This window comes from Impatiens glandulifera, chromosome 1 (assembly GCF_907164915.1).
Source record: "Impatiens glandulifera chromosome 1, dImpGla2.1, whole genome shotgun sequence".
Lineage (NCBI taxonomy): Eukaryota > Viridiplantae > Streptophyta > Magnoliopsida > Ericales > Balsaminaceae > Impatiens > Impatiens glandulifera.
In genome coordinates this window covers 105,047,173-105,069,565 of record NC_061862.1, presented here as the reverse complement: position 1 = coordinate 105,069,565, position 22,393 = coordinate 105,047,173, and the positions used below count along the sequence as shown (strand labels likewise).

General features: G+C 29.9%; 1 pseudogene; it reads left to right on the top strand.

Annotated features, from left to right (window-relative positions):
- Positions 1–797: 797 nt before the first annotated feature.
- LOC124939327 lies at positions 798–20,945 on the top strand (annotated as a pseudogene).
- The last annotated feature ends 1,448 nt before the right edge of the window (positions 20,946–22,393 follow it).

The following is a 22,393-nucleotide window of genomic DNA, read 5'->3' as shown; positions in this document are numbered from 1 at the left end:
AGAAGCTTCATGTTCCTTTGAATGAGAAACTAGAGAAGATAGATGAAGTTGAATGAAAATTTATTGATAGTCAAGTTTTGGGAGTTGTCCAATTAATGCTAGCCAAGACTGTTGCTCACAACGTAGCAAATGAGAAGATCACCATGGGTATGATGAAAACTCTATCTGATATGTATGAGAAACCATCTAGTAACAACAAGGTACATTTAATAAAAAAGACTATTTTAATTAAGAATGGTTGATGGTACTTATGTCACTACTCATTTAAACGAATTTAATACAATTGTGAATCAATTGCTATCAGTCGAGATTGATTTTTTGAATGAAGTTAGTGACTTATTTTTATTAACATCTCTAATAGCTAGGAACCTGTGAGGACAACAATTAGTAATTCGGTTGGAAATGCTAAGCTGATATTGAAGTTAGAGATCGTATTCTAGCTGAAGAGGTTCGTAAAATTGATTTTGGTGAAACGTTCAAAGGTTCTGCTCTGAATGTTAAAAACATGGGTAAAGGTAATGATAGAAATTTCAACCGAGGTAAGAAAAGATCTATATTGAGGAACATGAAGAGTCAGTCCAAGTCTGGGCGAAAATTTAATTGTTGGAATTGTGGTAAACAATATCACTTGAAGAGGAACTACAAAGCACCGAAGAGAAACGGTGATGATAAAAATGATGCAGCCAACCCAATTACATAAATTGTCACTAATGTGTTGTTTGTCTGTTGATAGCCCGATAGATTCATGAGTTTTGGATTCGAGAGCGTTTTTTCACACCACTGCCCAAAAAGAATTAATGGAGACTTATGTGGCTAGAAACTGTGGGAAAGTTTATCTCATAGATGGTGAGCCATTGGATGTTGTTGACATGGGGGACATCAAATTGAAGATGACAAATGTTTTTTTGATGATTAATAAGGTGGGCACATTCCAGGTTTAATGCGCAATCTGATTTATGTTACACAACTTGATGAAAAATGTCACAATTTTAGTTATAGAAATGGTGCGTGGAAGGTGACTAAATGAGCAATAGTCGTTGCTCGAGGTCACAAAACTGGAACGTTATACACGACTTCAACATGTAGATACATAGTTGCTGTTATTGTTGATGACTCAAAGAACATAGAGTTATGGCATTACATGTTAGGCCATGTGAGTAAAAAATGGATGAAAATTCTTTTGAAAAATGGTCAGATTTAAGAATTGAAGTCTGTTGAACATCAGTTATGCAAAAACAGAAATGGGTGAGTTTATTAAAGATTGAGAAGGATCTCAATAAAGAAAGACTATAGTTGGTATACACTTATGTGTGTGGACCTGTACATGTTTCTTCTATTGGCAAATCATACTACTACGTGACTTTTATTTATGATTCGACAAGAAAAGTATGAGTTTACTTTATGCAGCACAAGTATGAAGTATTTGTTATTTTCAAAAAGTGGAAGACTTTGGTTGAAAATAAAACAAATTAGAAGGTTAAATGATTGAGATCCAACAATGGTGGAAAGTACATCAGTTGAGATTTAAGAGAATATTGTGTTGTAAATGGGATAAGTATGGTGAAGAATGTTCCACAAACGCCTCAAGAGAATGGAGTAGCTGAACGGATAAATTGAACATTAAACGAGCGTGCTAGAAGCATGAGATTTAATGTTGGGCTGCCTAAAAGCTTCTGAGCAGAAGCTATCAACACCGTTTCCTACTTGATAAACGGAAGACTCTTTGTTCCTCTTGAATTCAGAATTCTTGAAGAAGCCTAGAGCAATAAAGAAAATAAACATTTCTTATTTGAAAGTGTTTGGTTGTTTATCACATGTTCATATTAATGAATGTGATAGGAGAAAGCTTGGTCCAAAGTCTAATAAATGTTTTTTTTATTGGTTATGGTGATATCGAGTTTGGTTATCATTTCTAGGTTAATTAAAATCAGAAGATCATTTGTAGTTGAAACATTATCTTCAATGAACAGGTTCTCTACGAAGAGTGTGTGGGAAAGACATCAAATGGTGAGTCCAATTTGGAAAAGACTGGTACGGTCGATTTGAGAGATTTTCCAACTAAATATATACCGATTATCAAAGAAGACCAATGTGTTGCTGAAGAAAAAATTGTTGAGAACGTGACCCTAGAGGCAAATAAGCAAACACCAGATATATAGTTGAGAAGATCGTCACGAAATCGAAAATCAGTCGAGAGGTGATCCCTATCTCTATACTATATCTTGTTGACAGATAGAGGCGAACTTAAATTCTATGAGGAAGCAATACAATCTGATGAATCAATTAAGTGAGAGTCTACAATGAAAGATGATATGGACTCTTTGATGTCGAATTAGACTTGGGAGCTCACTGAGTTACCAAAGGAAAAAAAAATACTTCACAACAAATGGATCTTTAGGATTAAAGAAGATCATTAAAAAAACATGAGGTACAAGACAAGGTTGGTTATGAAAGGATATTTCAACAGAAAGAAGATATTGTCTACAATGAGATTTTCTCTTTAGTGGCCAAATTGATGACAATCAGAATTATTTTGAGTTTGGTTGTGAAATAAGACATTAATCTTTAACACATGGATGTCAAAATGTTTTTCTTCATGGTGATTTAGATGAAGAGATTAAATGCGACAACCACGAGGATTTGAAATCAAATGAAAAAATGATCTTGTGTGTAAGCTTTAAAAGAGTCTATATAGTTTGAAAGAGGTTAAGAAGCTCAATAGCTTCATGAAGTAACAATTTTTTGAGGTGTGAAACTGATCATTGGTGCTATATCAAAAAGTTTGATAAATCATACATTATTCTACTCCTCTACGTTGATGACGTGATGATTACTGGAGCAAGATTATATGAAATTAACAAGCTAAAAAAGGAGTTGTCTGAAATGTTTGCAATGAAGGATTTAGGCGCTATAAAACAAATCTTTGGTATGAGAATTTTCAGGGATAAAGAAGTTCTCAAAATTTCACAAGAAGAATATGTGAAGAAAGATCTTAGTAGATTTAACTTGTACGATATAAAACCAGTTACTACCCCCTTAGTTAGTCACTTCAAACTATAAAAAGATTAATCGCCTTCAACTGAGGATGAGAAAATTTACATGACCACCGTTCTGTATGCCTATTCTATTGGTTGTATTATGTATGCGATGGTTTGTAAAAGACCAAACATAGAACATGTAGCGGGAATTGTTAGCAGATTCATGAGGAACCCGGATAAATAACATTGGGAAGCAGTATAGTGGATACTACGATACTTAAGAGGAAGTGTGGGTCTTGCTTTGTGTTTTTGAAAGTCTAATATGAGTTTGGAAGAATATGTTTATGCTGACAATTTTAGTGATGTTGATAGTAGGAAGAGAAAAACAAGGTATATTTATACTCTAAGAGATACTACAATCAGTTGAGTTTTAAAATTACAGAAAATTGTTATTCTTTCTAGTTGTGAGACAGAGTATGTTGCTGTGACAGAGACTACTAAGGAGATGATGTGGTTGCAACCCTTTTTGCAAGAATTGAGTCAAGACTACGAGAGAAGTGTGTTGTGATGCGACAGTCAGAGTGTCATTAATTTGGCAAAGAATCCAGTTTATCATGAATAGACGAAGCATATACAAGTTCATTATCATTTCATCTGACTAGTTTTAGAAGATGAAGTATTAGCTCTTGAGAAGATTTTCGGGAGTAAGAATCCAGTTGATATGCTAATGAAAGCTATGATAAATGAGAAACTAAAGTTGTGTGCAACTTCAGTTGATCTTCTTCGTTAAGTTATCGGATGGAAAGCCGCTACCGATCGAGAGATGATGAAGTTAGTCTTCAAGTGATAGATTGTTGAGTTATGGAGTCTACACTTATAATAAACTTTAAAATAGTTAATTAGATTTTATTGGGTTTGTATTTGAGTTTGAGCCTGACCAAGAGTTGTTTAGGTTTTATTACCTAAACGTTTACCATATAAATATTTTATTATTAAAAGTTTACATTGACAAGACATAATTCTAGATAAATAAAGTGTGAGGCAAAAACTTTGTTTTTTTTCTTCTTTTTCATAGAGAAATCCGATGGCGGCTGAAATGGACGTAACTCATTTGAGTGAACCACTATAAATTTGTGTCTTCTTGTGTTATTCTTTTCTTGCGTTTTTACATATCAATTCAAACATGCCAGATACATGTCAGATTTGGGGATCTAAATCCTATTAGACCATGGCCTAGAAAATAAGATTTGGTTAGAACAATCCAATTTATGAATCAAGGCTCCAAATTTGATTCTAAGACATTCAATGTCTTATTTATGACATTTAGAATATAAACCAATCACCTAGAACCCGTCATTCAACTAATTTACACCTTTATTTTCCCCCAAAATTTCATTTTTAGTTAACTTTTTCCTTATTTCTTGAAGCTATGTGAAAACGTAATTACCATTACTTAAAAATCTATGCATAACTACTCTAATACGTATATTAAGCGTTTTTGGATATAATCTCGAGCAAGAGTTCGAAGATGATGATCCAAGAAAATTGGATTTTGTTTCAAATTTGGTAAAATCGGGTTTAGATCGAATTAAGAGAATCTAACTCGGTGGTTAGCTTTTAAAATAAATTTAGAACGTAATTACACAATAAAATCGAACAATTACATGGTATATAAAGATAAAGGAATTCAGATATTTGAAAAATGTAGTTGAATTAAGAATTTTTATTATAGAATGATTTAGAGTTTACACTCGCTCTATCTCACCAAGGTAGCTGCCCAAATGGTAAGATTAATATTGATTTAATTTTTTATGACATGTTTTAATTTGTTTATATTTATATTTTTGTTTTTGAGGGTGATCATGATGTTTTATTAATTTACTCTGTAGTTTTATTTTGTTGAAGAATTTGTAATCGCTTATGTCACAACTTATTCTATATATATAATAATAATGCTTAATTTTCAAAGTGTCTGAATTTTCGGGTCGAGAGGTGTGGTTAATTTGGATATATATGTGAGAGTAAATGGATACTTGAATCGGATTGTGGTTGAACCGCCCATAAACTTAAAACGGATAAAAATAAAATTAAAAATTCTATATGTATGTTTCGAACTCGCAACCTAATAAAACAAGTACAACCCTTTAACCAACTAGGCTAATAAAAATTTATATTTTAAATTTAACACCAAATTTGATTAATGCGGGACGTTTTAACAATATAAGTTCAACTTTTTAACTAACTAATCTATATATATATAATTATGCTTAAATTTCAAAGTGTCTGGTTGTCGGGTCGAGATCTATGGTTAATTTGGATATATATGTGAGAGTAAATGAATACTTGAGTCGGATTGTGGTTGACCGCCCATAAAATTAAAATAGTTAAAAATAAAATTAAAAATGCTATATGTATATTTCGAACTCGCAACCTAATAAAACAAATATATAACCCTTTAACCAACTAGGCTAATAAGACTTTATATTTTAAATTTAACACCAAATTTGATGAACGCTGAAGGTTTTAATAATATAAGTTCAACTTTTTAACTAACTAATCTATTGATATAATGATGCTTAATTTTCAAAGTGTCCGGGTCGAGAGTTGTGGTTAATTTGAATATATGTATGTGATAGTAAATGGATACTTGAATCGGATTGTGGGTTGACCCGCCCATAAACTTATATGAGACTTTATATTTTAAATTCAACACCAATTTGATGAACGCCGGACGTTTTATAATATAAGTTCAACTTTTTAACTAACTAATTTATATATATAATGATGTTTAATTTTCAATGTGTCCGGATTGCCGAGTATAATTTTCACTTTTTAACTAATAATCTATATATATACATAATGATGCTTAATTTTCAAAATATCCGAATTTTCGGGTCGAGAGTTGTGGTTAATTTGGATATATATGTGAGAGTACTAGTTTTTGTTATATGTTGTCACATTTTCATGTCTTCTTCGGCTGCATTTAGTGTCCCACTAACCATTTTGACGTAGTTGAGTTTTAAACGTTTGTTTAAGCTGTGATTAGAAAAATTTATTAGAACTCTTTTCATTTAGATTTCTACCATTTAGAAATAACTTTTACCATTAAATTGATTTTTATCCTTTTAAAAAAAATATACACAATCTATTCAAACTTTGTCAAATATAAGGTGGGATATATAATCTTAATATAACATTAATCGATCTAGGTCGAATATATAATTTATAGTATAAATTGAACAATTAATTGGTAATTATTTGTTTATAATCTATTATAACAAAATGCGAGAGTTTTCATAAACAATAAAAAAAACACATATTTTAACGCGGTTCACCAAGATAAAATATGGCTACGACCATCCATAAGAGATATTATTATTAAGGAGATCATAATAGAGATTACATCGAGATAGCCTAGGGTTATGACATGCGTTTAAATAACACATGGTCTCTCCCAAAATCCTAACAGATACATAAGTGGGACTAAGAGTGATGATCTCAAGGCAAAGACTTCAGCTTTCTAAAGTGATCAATTGTACCTTTAAATAAATCTTAACTAGGTCATTACCAATATCTTGTCTAAAAGCCTCTAAAATATTGTCACAATATTTTTCTAGTTGAATTACCATAACAAAAAATCAGATTTTCTTTTGTATTAATCTTATTTCATAATATCTAGATTATACACAAAAATGTATAGTTTCTTTTTGTTTTACTCAACAAATCTTCACATTAACATGAATTCTCCTAAATGCCCTAAATGCATTACTCAATGCTAATATCTCTCTAATCTAGAGTTGACTGGATACATTAGTCAATGACGGATGACCTAGACGCATTAGTCGATGTCGGATGGTCTGGATGCATTCGTCGATTCTGGATGGCTAAGATATATTCGTCGATGTTAGATGGCCTAAATGTATTCGTCGATATTGTATGGACCAAATGCATTCACCAATACCGAATGGCCTAAATGTATTTGTTGATGTTGGATGGCTCATATACATTTGTCAATGTCAGATGACTCATATGCATTCGTCAATATCGAATGGCCAAATGCATTAATCAATATCGAGATAGCCCAAATGCATTACTCAATGTCAAGATAGACCGAATGTATTACTCAATGTTTGATGACCTAGATGGCCAGATGCATTACTCAATGTCAATATGGCCTATATGCACTACTCAATGACGAGATGGCTCGGATGCATTAGTCAATGCCAGATGATCCAAATAGCCATATGCATTACTCAATGTCGAGATGACCTAAATACATTACTCAATGTTAGAGATGGCCCATATGCGTTAGTTATGCCGAGATGGTCTAGATGCATTAGTCAATACCCTATGACATAGATAGTCATATGCATTACTTAATGTCAAAGATGTCCCAAATATATTACTCAATGCCAAAGATTGTCCATATGCATTACTCAATACCAAACATGACTCTCATATGAAATACTCAATGCTAGAGATTTCCTAGATGAATTAGTCAATGTCAGATGACCTACCAAATGGCCTAGATAGCCCATATACATTACTCAATATCAAAGATGACTCGGATGCATTAGTCAATGTTTAAATGGCCTAGATGCATTACTCAATGCTTGAAATGACCTAGATACATAATCAATGCCAAAGATTGCATGGATGCACTATTCAATTCCAAAATTTCACAAATGTCCCATATGCATTATTCAATGTCATAAATGGCCCAGATGTACCATTGATGCAAAATAGTGTGCAACTTCATAACTAAAAATAGTTTCTTTATAGGTGGATGGTTATAACGTATATACCTCCTCCATAATAACTTGTAGTAGTGTATAACCAATCATGTCCTCATAATGGTATCTTTGAGGTGGTCCGACTTCAATGCTCCTTATTTGTCATTCAACTACTCTAATGAATACCTTCTATTGATCTTTATAGTAGAGAACATGCAATTCGCTCTCTCCAATAATATATTATTCATCTTCTTAGCCACACAATTCTTTATGGTGTATGTCTGACTGTGTGATGACGAGCAATCCCTACATCATTGCAGAACTGATCAAACTCAGACGAAAATACTCTTTGAAATAATTACATACATCATTCAACTTAGGATCTTTTTAAGTAGACAACTTGTTGTACTTTTTCTTTGTTCCTCGCCCATTACCTCCGCTAGTAAATAACCTTAAAGCTTGACTGTCTATAATTATACCAACCGCCTTATAGCGTAGATCCCTCGAATCAAGGGCATGTCTAACATTTTCCAGACTTACTGTATCTTCTTACATTCGTAGGTTGAACAGATGTTGCTTTAGAAGCAACTTGTTTGTGATCGAATTGGTTATGTAGAGACTCTCCAACTTCAACCATAACACATCGACATTCTCCTTCTCTAAGATCTCGATGATGGCATTATCTTCAAGACACAACATAATTGTTAAATGTGCCTTCTCCTCTAGAATGACCATCTTAGAGGTTATTTCTGTTAATGACGATAACTTTAGAGGCCCCGCAAACTTTATTGTTTAAGTAGAGCCTACATCTTGATATGCCATAAACTGAAGTTGTTTCTCCTAGTGAACTTGTCGATCTTAATGCTTATTACTGCCATCTCAATTGAAATAAAAACAATCGAATTAACCTCGCTCTAATAATATTTTATTGTAACAGAAATATGAGAGATGACGTAAACAATAAAAAGCACACAGATTTAACATGGTTCACCAAAATAAAATTTAGCTACATCCACCTAGAAGAGATAGTATTAATATTGAGATCAGAATAAGAATTACATAATGATAGTCTAGAGTTATGACACGAGTTTATAAAACACTTAGATTCTCATGAAACCCTAACTGATAGAGAACTAGAACTAAAAGTTATGTTATTAAGGCAAAAACTTAAATCTTCCTAAAGTGCTCAGTTGCACTTTTAAATAAACTCCAACTAGGTCAATATCAATAATATCTTGTCAATAAAACTCCAAAATATTGTCACTTTTAAAAATATTTTTCTAGTTGTATTAGCATAACAAAATATTAGATTTTATTTTGTGTTAATCTTATTTTCTTATATCAAGATTATACACTACAAAATATAAATTATACATTAAAATATATAATTTTCTTTTATTTAATATTTTCTTTTTCACTGCTCAATAATTTTATTTTTCAAAATATACTAATTTTTGGAGGAACTAATAAAGTTTCAAACTATAAAAGCAATAAGGATTATTTATTTATGTTTTTAGATATTAACTTGTTAAATATGAATTTTTTTTATTGCTTATTTCTTCAAATACAAATATGCAAAGAAATCTATACATGTTGCTCAATTGGTTTACAGTTGCTAGTACGGAGTAATTTGACTTTGCTAGTATTTTTTAACAATTTGTTCAAATTTGGAGTCATTATTTCAAATTGATATTTTTATACTTAATTTTATTTAATTAATCATTTAAAGTTAGGTAACAAATATTTAAAAAACTAGATTCAGGGATGGATGTATATGACATATGTCTAAAAAACTATTAAACCGACTCCTAATATAGAGTCATATGTGGAGGCTTAGTATATATATATATAATATAAACTGATATAGTATAGTCAAATTTATATTTATCAAATAGCCGAAATAATCGATCCTATCAACGATTATTTCCCAATAAAACTCAAAATCATTTTGAAAAAGACCTACCTAACAATGATAAAAAAAAAGAAAAAAAAGAATATCAATAAAATATCAAGTATAAAATGGGTTGTAACTAATATCGAAATTTATAAAAATATAGGATTAATATGACGAATTTTTGTCGTAAACTGATCGTAAATTAATAGTGTAAGCACTAAACATCCAATTACAATTTATAATATTAAAATAATTATTTTGATTTATTTTTAAATAAACACAATTAAAATAATTATCCCATACAAAAAAAAATAGTTTAAATAATTAATTAAGTTAATTATAGTGATAATTAAAGCTTAAATAATTAAAGAAAACTGTCAAAATAATAAAATAAAATTATTTGGGAAAACATTTTATACTCATTTATCTAAAAATAATTTTAGAAAAAATAAGGGACAAAAATAAATAATGAAGAAAGAATTGTTATATCCATTTCATTTAAAACAATTATTTATTTAACCTCAAAAATATACAAAAATAAATAAATAAATAAAATAAATTGGTAAAATATTTGGTATAATTATTTTAATATTTTGTGTATTTAAAAAGATCAAAATTAAAAAAAAAAAAAATCAATTTAAAATAAATCTTTAAGATTTTAAAATAAAAATTAAATATGTAATCGGGTGTAGCCAATAAAAGAAGAAATAACTGAATTAGGACCGCGTCTCTCGGATGGACGTTGGAACTGCATCCAACTCCTCAGAATGCTACATGTAGCCGGTTGTAGTTGGAGAGAAGCGTGTGTGCGAGGCAATGGATTGACTAACGCCCCGTTAGCTAGGACGCTAACGGACCGCTTAAACGCAATGGAGTTTGACGGAACGCTGAACCGCGCCTTAAATGACTACGGTTTGACCTCTGACTTTTTTCTTCATATTGACGTTATCTGGATAACCTTGAAGATCTGTGGTTGATTGTGCCAAGTTGGAACTCAATCGTTAGTCCATCATTTCGGCTCATTTAAAGCCTGAAATGATCACCCTACGTTGGTGATCATTTCTCCCTATCAAAATAGGGATGATTCATCCCTATTCCGGCGACTTCAGCCAAGAACAGTCAAAAGTCATTAATGGATTTTGGCCGATTCAGGCCACTTGATGCTTCCACCGACTCAAGGACAGTATAAATACACCCCCTGAGTCATTCTAAATCTAAGGACCAACTCATAACCTTCAAATAAAAAATTTGTCATTAAAGCTTGAAGCTTTCAGATTTTTTGAATTTTCTGTTTGAGACCTTAAAGCTTGGATCTAAGCTTTCAGAAAGTTTCCCTAAAGATCAAAGAGTGCTCTCCAATCCTTTGTAAGGTCCCATTCACCCTCTAATTCATATTTATAGTTTAAATTTGAAGTTTTTATATTTCAAATTGCATAAGTTAGTATGCTTGTTGTTTATGATGTTTTATGGTTGAAAATTCATTCTTATGAGATTTAGAAACTATCTAGATAGGATATAACTGATCAATCGATCTAAATAACAAAAATAATTTGAATTTTAAAAATAAAAAAATGGGTTTGTTGTTCTTGGGTTAATTCTGTTGAATCACGACCCAGAAAACTTCCCAACATGATTGTAATGATATTGAGAAACTATTTGGATCATGTTTGATCAAAATCAAAATTTTCAAAATTATTAAAATTTTGGAGTTTTTGATTTGATTAAACACGCCGTCAATGTTCTTATTTTGGTACAAATCAAGTATATGTAGTATAAGAAAGTTATTTGATAGCTCCTTACACTTCAAAACAACTTTAAAATCAAAAATCCGTATTTTTAGTACAAATTGTTTTGAAGAAATTGATCATCATCCAGGTCGATCCATACCTTGAGATAATGAACAACATGTTTCTGGGAGTTTTGTGGAGAAACCCAGGATCTTGGATCAAAGAATCATAGCGAAAAAAATGAATTTAAAAACCTACACTTTTGGGTTCTTGAGGACCGACGCTTGTTAGCCTAAGACCGAGGATCCTCGGTTCGGACTATAACTTAGGACCGAGAATTTCAATAGGATCGAGAGGTTCGACCGATGTTCTTGAGCTAGGACCGATACTTGGAACTGAGGATTTCCATCCAAGACCGAGAGGTCTAACCTAGGTACGAGAGGTACAACCTTGGGACCAAAATTCCCAAACCTTAGGTTCGACCTTGGGGTTGAGAATCCCAAGTCTGGACTGAGAGCTCCCGAACCCAGGACTAAGGGACTTAGCCTAGATCTATCCTAAGACTGAGATATTTATATACCTCGACCGAAGGACTTAGCCCTAGGCTAGCCCAGGACCGATAGGGTTGTACACCTAGACCGGTAAGATCAACCAAGGATTGAGAGTCCTTAGCACCCAGACTGAGGGACTTCGACACCTAGACCGAAGATCCCGAGCCTCAACTGAGAGGCTCCTTAACCCGGATCGAGGGTCTTTTGACCTCAATCGATAAAAACGAATCCCAAGCTTAGGACTCTGGTCATAAGGCCTGTTTGGTTCCACCTTATTCAAAATGCAATTTTTTTTGTAATTTTGGGACACCAAATCATTTTTTAAAAATCCCAAAATTTAGAAAATGCATTTAAATATTTTTTGATATTTCCACCAAAATATTTCGACAATGGATCGTTTGGTGTTTATTTCCAAACCCTAATGCCTTTAAAAATGACTGATATTCTTCAGGTATGTCCTCCCTAATTATCATCTGCAATATGTACCAACATTTTAAATATTGTTATTTCAATATTTTAAATAACGCTAAAATCTAGAAGCATGACTAGGACCGGAAAATTAATATGTTAAAACTCAAATGTTATATAACCGATTTTCAAAAACCAACTTTATAATTAGAGACCATTTTAAAAACGGGTATGAAGGATGAGGCGCGAAAATCCTTTCTTGAGTATCACCAAACTACGAATTAAAAGAAAAAAATTGTGGTCAATACGTTTGTATACGTACGTCAACTTTTATTGGTTTTCAAAAATTAATTGGCGTCGATTCTGTTTCAAAATAAATAATCTTTTAAATTAATTATGTTTAATTAATTAAACTAATGAATTTTCTAAAAAAATTAAATTGTAATTTAATTATCATAAATCCTCGAATTATTTAAAATTGAACCCCGAAGTTAATTATTTTTAATTAATTTTAAAAGTTGCCAGGAATCAATGAAATCTTCTAAAAATAATGTCCTATTTTAAAAGAAAATTCTTGACGCAAATTGAAATTGAATTTTTCGAATTTCAAAATTTTTACAAAACCAATAAAAAGGGTTTCTAGGTTACAAATGGGTATAAGTATAAATTATACAAAGTTTTTTTTAATTATTATTTTTTATTTAATTAAAATTAAAAATACATATATTAAAAATTAATGAATTCATATTTAATTATTAAACTTAAACAAATGAAAAAATCATTTATCTTTTTAACTTTATTATATAATTTTTAATAAATATTATATATATATATATATATATATAATTCTACTTATATTAAATATTTTATAATATATAAACAACTTATTTAAATATAACAAATTATTATTGGTCACTTTTATATTAATATTTTTAATTATTTTCATATTTATTAGATACAATATTATTTTAATTTTTTTTTTTAAATTTTTTTTATTAACTTTTATACTTTTTTTTAAATTAATTTTTATTTAATAAATAGTTATATCTGAATACTTATATGAAACAAAATGAATACTTCAGTCGGATTTTTATTATCAACTGCGCCTAAGGGTATAGGTATAAGTTATATCAAAAGTTCTTTTCTCTAATTATTATTTTTTATTTAATTAAAAAGAAATATATATATATATTAAAAATCAATGAATCCATACTATATTATTAAACTTAAAAATTATTATATATATATAATAATCTATTTAAAACTTAATTTGCGATATATTTAAATAAAAATAAATTATTTTTTTATTATTTGTCTACCTTTTACCTTTTATATTTGACATGAAATGGTAAATAATATTTTTTTTATACTGAACAAATTGTTTTAGCTTATTAATAAAAAGAGAAATGTTATTTTTGAATTTATAAAAAAAAAAAAATTAAAAATTTTATTAGTTTAGAAGTGATCTAATAGTTAAATTGGTCATCTTCTACCCCCGAGACTATAGTTTGAATTCTTATAAATGCAAATTTAAGTGAATTATATGTGTCTAAGAAGTTAGTTGTGGTTGGTTTGCCGATGGATAAGAGGTCGGTAACAAAAGATTGTGAGGTCACGAGATTAGATTTCGATTGAAATTGGTGATTGGCTTGTCGAGTAATAATAGACTTCGATTGAAATTGGTGGCTAATTTGTTGAGGGATAATAGACGTGTGATTGGGGTATGGTTTGCCGAAAAATAGGAGGTCAATAATATTGAGATTGGTGGTTGATTTCTTGAGGAATAAAAGAGACATGTGAGAGTGTGATTGTGATTGGTGGTTGGTTTGTCGAGATATGGTCATGTGAAAGTAATGAGGTCAGAATATGAGATATGTCAATTAGAATTTGTGTTTGTTTTTTGAGAGATAAGAGACCGGTAAAATTGAGATTGGTGATTGATTTGCTAGAAGGGTTTAAAGGCCGATAACAAAGGATCATAAGCTCACGAGTAGAGGATTTGGATTGATGGTTAAAAATATGTAAATGAGATGTTGATTTGACCGAAGTGTGAACACTTGTGATAAAATGAATAATAGAAAGATGTTATATGTTATAGAACATGATTAAGAGTATGGGTTGTTTTTCTTGCCAATTTTAATATTCATATTAATGTATCAATGAGCTTCAATTTCAATGACAATTCATGCCAATTTACTTACTTGATTGTATGAATGTTGCACTTACTACTATAAAGCTCTTCTAAAAAAAGTATTCATCTTTTTCATGTATTAGATTTGTTATTCATAATTTAAGATTTTATAATTGGTTCTTTTATTTAGGTTAGTATCTTAGTCTTTCCCAACAAATTCAAAATATCATTATAATTTGTTTATCAAAAGGTATGGCTAAAATAATGTGAATTCTCTCACTTAAGATTGTGATTTCGATGACAAATTAACTTAACAGTTAGCATCCCAAAACTTGTTGGATGCTTCTAAAACAGACACATCAAATTATAGTTGATTTTCAAAAACCAAGTAGTATGAAAAATATCCTAATAAATGTTGTGTATTGTATTTTGATTAGATATTTTTCATTCCGGTTTCATTTCATACCAAATTAAAATTTTGGTTCAATGAGTTGTTTAAAGTACTCTCATTTGACACTTAAATTAATGTTATAAAATATCTTTATTCTGAACAATATTAATTTTATTTTTATCATTTTTATGATTATGCACTATTATTTTAAGTTGAAATGGTTATACACTATTGTTTTAGGTTGAAATGAAGTGATTCACTAAGAAAATTATGGACATCACGAAGAAAAAAAAATTATAACATTAAATAAAATATAATATTCTTTTTTGTTAACCAATTTCATACTAGGTATGTAATACAAAAAAAAAATGATTGCACCAGCATAAATCAAATAAGTATATTTTATTTTAACCATAATGAAATGCCAATTTTATTGATAGAGAGAAAGAAAGAAAAAATAAATGACAAATATAAAAAGACTAATAATACACGTCTTTTAAGAATTTTCCTCTCTTTAGGGGTGGAGTCATTCTCGATCAAAAACATCTCACAAATTTCCTTTAAATTTTTATCCTTCATCATGTCAATATTTCAACAAATTTGAAAGATGTTCTATCCAATTAAAATATGCTATAATTAAAAGGACAAAATTTGTATATTTGAGTTTTAATATTTAACCATTTTAATGAATATAAATGTAAATCTAATAATTCATACAAATTAATATTCTTTTATACAATTTTTTTGGGTACAAAATTAAGTTATTATAGCCTAGGGTAGGTTTATTCTAGAACTTTTTAACATTTTTATTTGTGATTATACAACTGTTACACTCTCAAAGTCTCAATCATACAATAGTAAGTTTTGTTTAATTTTTGCGTGTTATATCTTCCTATATCGATGTCACATTTACATAAATAATAATAATCTTTGACATTATTTGAAGCTTTGGGTTGGTAGAAACTGTTTCATAATGCACATTATTGGGTGGGAGGTGGAATCCCTAAATTTCAACTAATAAAATAAATAGAAAGTGACAACGTTGATGTTGAATTCTATATTTTGGGATTAATTCTTTAATGCCTTGTTTGTGTTTTAATTTCATTTTATTGAGTTGTCATTTTTATTCGCTTCATTTAAAAAACAAACAAGGATTTATAAATAAAAATACAAACAAAACTTTTAAAGCAATCAGATAAAACAATAGAAAAAAAAAAAGTCAACGTGGACTCCAAATAAAATAAAAATCTAGTGCACTCAATATTGTGACTAAACTAGCATATTTAATGAGTTTCACGGCTATTAGAGTTGATTCTAGAGTAAAATAAGATACAAGGTTTCTTAATACTATCCCCTCCTACATGTACATAGTTTGTATTATATTATAATTGATGATTGACAAAAAATAAAAATAAATAAATAATCTTCTATAATATACAAAAAGTTTGTGTTTAGTTTTAAATTGCTTAAAACATTAATATATATATATATATATATGAGTAATGATAGGGAACGCGAACCTGGGCCGCGAAAGTGCACGAAAATAGAATATTCCTTTTTAAACACGGAATATTCTCTCTCCTCTTACTAATTATTTTTTTTATACTTCTACCGATTAATTTATCTCTATTATCACGATTAATTATTTCATTAATTTTTTCTCTAATTTAGTAAAATAACTCAACACTTTACAATAAACTTTCATATTAAATATTTTAATAATATATTTAAATAATAATAATGTATTGAATTTATTAATTAATTTATTTTTTCACTAAACCCTAATCTCTAAATCCTAAACCTTAAATTCTAAACCCTAAATCTTAAACCATAAACCCTAATTAATATCATTGTTTAGTTAATTAATTAGTGAGATAAATTAATTGATTAGTGAGAGAGAAAGAGAGATAAATTAATTAATTCGTAGAAGAGGAAGAGATAAATTAATTAATAAGAGGGAAGAGAATATTCCGTGTTTAAATAGAATATTATATTTTCGCGGACTTTCGCGGCCCCAGATTCGCGTTCCCTATCATTACTCTATATATATAATATTAATTTTGAGTAAAAGCTTAAATATATAAATAAAGGCAATGATGATAAATAGTAAGAATTCATTCTCGTCAACAATATATGGGTGGAGGTTTAATTATGTTGTTTAAGAAATGAAATATGTATTTAAGAAAAACAGTTTATGAACCCTATTTTGGTTAGGGCTGGCAATTTTGGACACGACACGAAAACACGACCTTACCCGAACACGAAAAAATCAAGTTAGGGTCATGTATTTTTTGTTGAGGTCAAAATTAGGTCGACCTGTTTAACCTGATTAATAAACATGTCAAAATCAGGTCGACCTGCCATGACCCAAAATAGACCCGGTAACCCGTTTACAAGTTTCTTTTGTTGAGTTTTGTGTTATTCTTTCTTATTCACTCACTCATTTTTTTTTAAATTATTATAAATGAATTTGTGATTTAACTTCATTTTTATTTTGTATTGATGTCATTTTAATTTAAAATAGAAAGATATGAATTAATTATATCGGGTTTGGTTCGAGTTGAGTTATGTAAATCGGGTCAAACGAGTTAGGTTCAGATCAAACACAAATAAACAGGTCAGGTTCAGGTTAGAAATTTTTTACCCAAATTATTAAACAAGTCAAGTTTAGGTTATAATCGTTAAACCCGTTAACCTACCAATCCGAACCCGCTAACCTGAAATTTACCTAAATTGACACCCCTAATTTTTGTATAGATTTAATAAATCAAATATATTAATATGTTGTAGGTCGTTTTGATTGATTATTCAGTTATATTGTGTTTAAGATTTTTGTTGTTGCGTGTTTAATAAATCGGATATCTGGTATGTCGGTTTTGACTAATCATTCAGTTAAATCATGTTTAACATTTATTTTGGTGCAGGTTTAATAAATTGGATATCTAAATATTTTGTATGTGACATTTCTATCGAAAATGTTATGTAAGAAATTTATTTTTTGTATTTAAAATAATATTTATACATATTAAATATAAGTAGTTTAATCACTACCATAAAATATAATACCATAAAATATAATACTTGTTAAAAAAAATGAGAAAAAAAAGGTTCATAAGACATGAAAAACACTATAAAACAAAACAAAATATTTGTTCTATTCTGAAAAAGTTATAAAATTCTCAACTAAATTATCAGATTTTTCATTACTTATCTTAAGACAAAGTATAAAAAAATAGAGTTTCATTTGGTATTTAAGAAGCTTGTCTTATTTGATTTAAGAATATTAATTAAGGAGATTGTTGATTTGTTTAAAGGGTAATTTATCAAAATGTCATCATCACTATAAATATATTACCAAATTGTCACAAGGCTGAAATATCTTATATTTTGATAATATAGAATACAAATAATAATTTAAACCGTCTTACAATTCTTATCATAATTCATAAATCACTCTTTTGCCCTTTCTTAGTCAGAAAAGGCATTTTCTTTATATGTTTCCTTTTAACGGTGGGTAACGGAGTCAAATTTGTAATAATTAATTAATTAGATTTTAAATTATTTTAAAACAAGTTTATGGCATTGGTCAAATTTATTATTATTATTTTAGTTAAAATAATTAAAACTAATACATAATCATCGAAAATTTTAATCTTTTTACCTAATTTTTTTTATCAATTTAGTTACCCTAACCGATTATAGGTAATGTGTTCTTAAGACATAAAAATAATAATTAATTAAAATGGTAATATATATATATATATATGGGCTGTTTAATGGGCGGCTTACGGTCCTCCGTTAGTTAACGGTAGCAATACATTATTGGATAGCTGTTAACCATGCCAAGAGTACCTCCTTTGACTTTCCTCTCTCTCTCTCTCACAATCAAGTTGTTAATCGGACCTATTTAATTATGGGTCCATGGATTATAGAATTCGGGTCAAATTTGAATAAATTAGGTGTTTTTTATACTCCATTGGTCAACCTATTTCATCAAATATTTCTATATAATAATATATCAATTAAATTTCAAATAAAATGTGCGATCACTTTCATCTTATATTGAATTTTATTTTTATTTTTATTTTTATACTAGACAAAACTAAATCAGGGAGTTTTTTTTTTGTATCTCGGTTGAAAAGATTGTAAATTTATTTGATAGATTAATTAATAAATCGGAATTTCTTGTATTTCGGTCTGAAAAGATTGTAAATTTATTTGAGAGACTAAGTTAATAATAATGTTTTAATTAGGTTTCTTATTGCATATCACACAATTGGATAAGTGATGAAATATATCAAAAACTATAAATGAGAAATGTTTATAGTAAATTGTAGATGGAGAAAAAAAATAAGGGTAGGTAACAAAAATAAGAAAAATTATAAATAAAACAATGTAGAAATCTTTTTCTTTTCTATCCTAATTTATGGATTATTATATGATAATTTTTAAACTTTCCATATAAAGATAGAAGAGTAATCAAAAGAATGAATAAATTGACTCAAATAGAAAGAATTGGTAAGAAGTTTAAAAATACCTTCAAGTTTTCTCTATCATTTTATCATTCTAATTTGTCATATATATATATATGTTCATTGTTGTAGTCAATTTTGAATTAATTAGATGTGTAAATGATTTGAATATATTTTTGGATGTATTATTTTGAACTTCAAGGCAAAAGTTGTATATGACATTTTATAGATGTTTGAGGGTATGGGTTTATTGTAGTTCGAATTCTCAAACTTACCTTTTGTCGTTATATTGAAACGATAGTTAATGACACGCAAATAAATTATTTCACATGAACTATTTTAGAATTATACTGATTTTTAACAAAATAATAGATAATAAAATTGAGCATCCTCAACAAGCTTAGTACTAAAACCGAAATGGAAATCTAGTGTTTCATGGTTCAAAAATGCGGAATCTCGTCTCAATCATCATTTGTCAGGACTTTTCGGAGTAAGTTCCTTGGCTTGGACGGGGCATTTAGTGCATGTCGCTATTCCTGGATCGCGAGGAGAGTACGTTCGGTGGAATAACTTCTTAGATGTATTACCACATCCCTAGGGGTTAGGACCACTTTTTACGGGTCAATGGAATCTTTATGCTCAAAATCTCGATTCAAGTAATCATTTATTTAGTACCTTTTAAGGAGCAGGCACTGCCATTCTAACCCTTCTCGGCGAATTCCATCTACAAACGCAAAGTTTATGGCTGACTGATATTGCTCATCATCATTTAGCTATTGCGTTTATTTTTCTCGTTGCTGGTCATATGTATAGAACTAACTTCGGGATTGGGCACAGTATAAAAGATCTTTTAGATGCACACATTCCGCCGGAGGGACGGTTTGGACGTGGCCATAAGGGGTTTTATGATACAATCAATAATTCAATTCATTTTCAATTAGGTCTTGCTCTAACCTCTTTAGGGGTTATTACGTCCTTGGTAACTCAACACATATATTCTTTACCTGCTTATGCATTCATAGCACAAGACTTTACTACTCAAGCTGCGTTATATACACATCACCAATACATCGCAGGGTTCATTATGACAGGAGCTTTTGCTCACGGAGCTATCTTTTTCATTAGAGACTATAATCCGGAACAGAATAAGGATAATGTATTAGCTAGAATGTTAGACCATAAAGAAGCTATTATATCCCATTTAAGTTGGGCCAGTCTCTTTCTGGGATTCCATACATTGGGGCTTTATGTTCATAATGATGTCATGCTTGCTTTTGGTACTCCAGAGAAACAAATCTTGATTGAACCTATATTTGTTCAATGGATACAATCTGCTCATGGTAAAACTTCATATGGGTTATATGGGTTTGATGTACTTTTATCTTCAACGAGTGGCCTGACATTCAATGTCGGTCGAAGATGAGAATAGAAATTCACTATTCTTAACAATAAGTCCTGGAGACTTTTTGGTTCATCATGCTATTGCTCTAGGTTTACATACAACTACATTGATCTTAGTAAAAGGTGCTTTAGATGCACGTGGTTCCAAGTTAATGCCAGATAAAAAGGATTTCGGTTATAGTTTTCCTTGTGATGGCCCGGGGCGGGGTGGTACTTGTGATATTTCGGCTTAGGACGCTTTTTATTTGGCAGTTTTCTGGATGTTAAATACCATTGATATATATATATATATATAAACTCATCAAGATAGCTTCAGTGATAAGAATTGATTTAAGAGACCAAAAAATCACGGGTTTGATTTAATCTAAAAACACTTTGAGTTGAAAGGGGGGTCACACTAGTAAAACAAGCACCCTATATCGATCAGTAAACTGATCGGTACTGACCCTTTACCAATCGGTATAAGCCAATAACGATTGGATGTAGTCAATCGCTCTCAATCGACAAAAGCTCTCTCGGTGTTACCTTATTAGGTAACGCCGATTGGTTGATGACCAATCGATGAAGCCTATAACGATTGGTTAATAAACCAATCGGTGTCTCTCCACAAGCCTTTAGCGATTAGTTAACAAACCAATCGTTACAGGCTTGTGGAGAAGCACTGATTGGTTTATTAACCAATCGTTAAAGGTTTGTGGGGAAGCACCGATTGGTTTATTAACCAATCGGTTTAGGCTGGTTGGAGAGATACTGATTGATTAATAAATCAATCGGTGATACATGTATAATTAAAAATATTTAATTTAATATTATTACAATACCTAATATAAAACCCAAAATTAAACCATAAACCAAATCCTGAATTGAACCAAAATCATATCAAATGTTTTTAAACAAACACATAATTAAATTGTTATACAAACATTTGAAATTGAACCAAAATCATAACAAAAGATTTTTAAACAAACACATAATCAAAGTACTACACCAACATTTGAAATCGAACCAAAATCATAACAAAAGTTCTTACTTAATTCGTGTCTTTCCCAGAATCATCGTCGTCTTGTTGTTGGAACCGCATGGGTGGAATTATTGTGGATGACCCATGACCCGATGATTGACCGCTAATATTAGTAAATTGTGCAAACAATGTAGGATCTATTGATCCACCGCCAGACATAAACTATGTTATAAGACGCATCATCTCGCCTCTCTCCATCCTCATCCTCTCTTCCATTTCAGCCTTCAACTTGTTTTCCATCTCGGCCCTCTCGACCCGCTCTACGTCCCTCTAGGTCCTCATCGTCTCTTTCATATCATCAAGTCTTCTTTGAATTGTCACATTGTCGACATCAGAAATACCAGGACATTCAGCTCGCAAATGTCTTAGTTCATCCTACAACAAAATATATTAATGTCAATAATAGATAAAATGTAATGTAACATATTTTATACTTACTACTTTCTACGGTATGTGCGGATCAATAGTTTTATCATTTTTGGTCTTAGTCGCTAAAAAGAAATTTTCATAGGTTGGAGTTGATCCTTCTTGCACTTACTAAGATTGTAAAGTTCAATTTTAAATCAATTGAAAGAAAAGTTAAAAAATAAGTCTTACAATTTCTCGTTCCAACTGTGTAAATGATTCGCTACTAGACCGATTGCATATTTTGATTTTTTTTTCTATGCTGGTAGTTCTTCGTTTAT